We start from the raw sequence: 3,984 nt of genomic DNA on the forward strand, positions 1-3,984 counted from the left end.
CTGAGAAAAACGTGGCAGCGGGTCTTGCAGCTCGGGTTAGATCAAACATGGCGGAGCTCGAGTCCTATAGCAAGAAATTTAATGCTTTGGTTGACGCTGAAGAAGCGGATAGGCAACGGTTAGCCAAAATCGCGGCTGTAGAGGAGCGTCTTTTGGTGTTGGAGAAGGAGGTGGCTGAAGCTCGAGCGTCTAAAGCGAAAATGGTTAGAGCCGATTTAGTTTTGCATTATGATTTATGAGATAAGGACCCAATAACATATTATAAGCATCTGAAAAAGAAATGAGGATAGAGCATTATTATCATTATTTTCTATGAAGAAATATTATTGACAAATTAGAGGAATGTATATATATAGATAAGATAAGAAAGTTTTTCTTATATATATATATAGATATTTATCATATGGAATAATGTGAGAAATTTCTGGTATTGTGTCAATTATTTATTTGGATAATTATCAACTGAAATTATGTGAGAAATTTCTGGTATAATGTCAAATACACATATATTGTTGTTGTAGCATCATTATCATTGAATTAAGTTTATGCACAAAAGATAACAACTTTATTTTTATTTTTTAAAAAAGGAGGAAACTTGGGATTCTATTTTAATAATAAAAGTAAAAAAGGAAAAGAGTGTGGGAATAATAATGAAAGCATAGCACAGGTGTGGGAGACATTATGAAAAGAAAAAGGAAAAAGAGAGACCTAAAGAATCCCAATATGATTCAATGTGGTGTTATTATGATCATACTTTACTTTTCTTTTTTCTTTTAAAAATTCTAATATTTGTAAAGGAAATGGTGGACCATAACTAAATCCATATTGGAATTTGCATGTGTCCTGATTTTTCAAATCCATTTTATCCATCAATTTTATATCTAAACAGATTAAATGGAATTTATTCTTAATTAGACCAATTTTATTCCTACGTAAGAATAATAATTTAATAAATTAGTTTCACATGGTCATAATGAATATTGATCTTTGTCGATTATATTTAAAATATTTAAAATATTTACTGTTAGTTTTAAACAACCTATCAAAATATCTACAACTGGATATGTCACATATAAATTGATAACATGCGAACATCACTTTTCGGACTAGTTCAAGGAAGTCCTCGCATAACGTCCTAAGAATATTGATAGAGGGTTCATACACGGGCTAATGAACATCCACCAAGACGTTCCAGATCCAAACGTCGGACATATGATCGAAAGCCAATATGGGACCATTCCACATCTTCGATAGCCGAGATTCCGAGATTCAGACAAAAGTATGTATTGATAGTTGAGGGGCATGAGCTCACATGATATATATCAAGAAAATGCTAGTGTAAACGCATAAGAAAAATGTGATACACGTGGAGGGTTCTTATTGGGATAGAGTGATCTCCCAATAGGAAGACGAACATCTTAAAACCCTAATAGGAACCTCAACAACCTATAATAGGGGGTTTAAGGGAACCTTTGATGTATGCTCAAAACCCTAACCTCCATTACTTTTTCACTATTGTAAGAGTGATACTAACTTAAGATTCAGAGTGCTTACGTCAGACCGTCGACACATACTGATGACACGCGAAGAAATTCCAATTAACTTCCGTCCCTGTGGGGGCGTCGTTGGGTTCGACGGGGGGAAGCTCCGATGCCAAAGTCAGTAAGGAAGAACAAGAGGGCAAACTGAATTGACAAAGGGTAAGAGTGAATGTGTACCTTGATAGCCTGAGACGTAGGCTATATATAGCTAGAAAGTTATAATTTTCAGTAACTAGAAAGTCTCCATTAATGTTCCATTAATGGCGGTTACAAGTTACCTTTAAGTCGGCGGTTAGCTAATTGATAGCTCATTAATGGTCTTTATGGTCGGGTCGGCCCAGCCGTTCTAATGGCGAATGAGTGTTCAAGGAGATTCGCCTCATAGGTTCGCTGGCGGGTCTCTTTTGATGGGACCCTGGTGATCCGCCAGTCGGATCTCTTTGGTGGATCAATACGCGGCGTTCTTTAGGTGAATATCCATTTTGGTCCTCAGAATAATATCTCAATGTTATCAGAAGCCCCCCTTAAAGTTCTCAAAAGGTCCTTTAGGGCTTTTAGGATTCCTTAGCGCCGTCATGATTACCTACATTTAATGTCACTCTGTTCGATGCCAATCGAATGATGACACGTGTAGGGAGCGCGATGTTCAAGAGAAAAGAATTGACGCCTTCTTCTCTTTTCCATTCATTCATCTTCTCTGTTTCGAGTTTCTTACCCAGAGAAATTCATCTCAGATTTTGGAGAAAATAGCGAAGCTTTTCGACTTTTTAATGTAAGTGAATCTTTCATTTCGTATTTTCTATATGTTTAGAAGTTCTTCTTCCTCTTCTGAATCTACGTCCGAGCTATTTGATTTAACCTCATCTTTCGAACCCATTTTTAGCTGGACTTCTTCTTCCTCAGAGAATTCCTCTTCTTCTGAGGATTCCGTTAGTTGTAATTTAGCTGAGTTGCGTGACTCGGCGTGTAATAAACGTCGAACTCGTTCCGGCGAGGTTCAAAACCATCCCATCGTCATCACCCGCTGTATTCCGGTCACCGATTTTAGGTCATACTTCGGGATGGAGGCTTCTTCTTCAGTTCCTCCTAGGAAAAAGAGGCCTCGTGCTGAGTCCACCTCATCTCATATGAGCTCTGCGGATCTAGCGAGCCTGGCGGATTGCTTTCCGTGGATTAAAAATTATGAAACTCAACTGGCGGATGCCCATCAGCGACCAGCCTGTCCGCCGCACGGATATCTATCCGTGTATTGTAGTCATGTAGAGAGGGGATTTCGTCTACCTCTCCCAAAGATGATGGCGGATATCCTTGCTTATTTTGATATCACTACCTGTCAGTTGCACCCTAATGGCTGGTTAGATCTGGCTCTGGATTGCTATTTAGCTTCAAATCTTGGTGTAATATGTACACCTCGCATCTTCCGAACCTTTCATAAACCCTCTAAACGAAAGTCTGAGTCGTTTTTTACCTTTGCCAAATTTGGAGTTTATTCGCCATTTAGTGGCAAGATGTCGAATGTCCATTCCTGGGACGAGAGGTTCTTTTATGTGAAGATCAAGGAGAATGAGCCGTTAGGCTTTCCATCATATTGGAATGCCAGACCTCTTCACATGGTGGGTGACATGCGAATAATGACGGATAGCGATGAGGCTGTGGCGGATCTCATGAAGAGTGTTAAGGCGAATGCTTGGACATACGCCGATGCTTTAGACTTTATGATGAACGATATTCCCTTGATCCGCCAAGATGGAGACAAGTTCACCTACTCCAAGATTGCTCAATTTGATCAAGGTAACTTTAATTTTCTTTAAACCTTGATTATTTGATTGTTCTTCTTGGACAGGGGTGTATCTAAGGCCAATCACGCTCTTGTAGAGATGCGTAAGAAGATGAAGGAGGAGGAGGCCCGTAGGAAGGCGCAGGCGATGGAGCCTCAAAAGAATACAGGAAAAGGTGTTGCGGATCCATAAATCGATCCGCCGCAGAAGAAGAAGAGATACACCGCTCCGGCCGGGCAAAAGTTGATGGCCGATGCCTTGAGATCCGCCATACCTTCGTCGGACAAGGAACAGGTAAATTGCTCTACTTGTTTTTCCTTTCTACATTTTAATTTTAGGTTCTGACCTGGAGATTATGGTGTAGATGGCGAGACCTGATTTGGGCGGTTATTGGGCCGCTAAATATGGAGATGAGGGATCCCTGGAGAATGAGTCGGTAATCAATGATCTAGATGAAGCTCTTGGGCAATTAGGCAGAGTTCGAGAGAGTCAAACTCTAATCTCAGGAGCTGCCAACATCCAATTTGGGAAAAAGGAGCTTCTGTCCGTAAGTGCTTTCTCAACCATACGTTTGATTTTTAGGCAATTTCTTTTGGGGATAAATATCAACTAAGCTTTTATTTGTTTTCGTAGGCGTATACTCGCTTACGAGTTGCAGAGGCTGA

This window comes from Euphorbia lathyris, chromosome 1 (assembly GCF_963576675.1).
Source record: "Euphorbia lathyris chromosome 1, ddEupLath1.1, whole genome shotgun sequence".
Taxonomy (NCBI): Eukaryota; Viridiplantae; Streptophyta; class Magnoliopsida; order Malpighiales; family Euphorbiaceae; genus Euphorbia; species Euphorbia lathyris.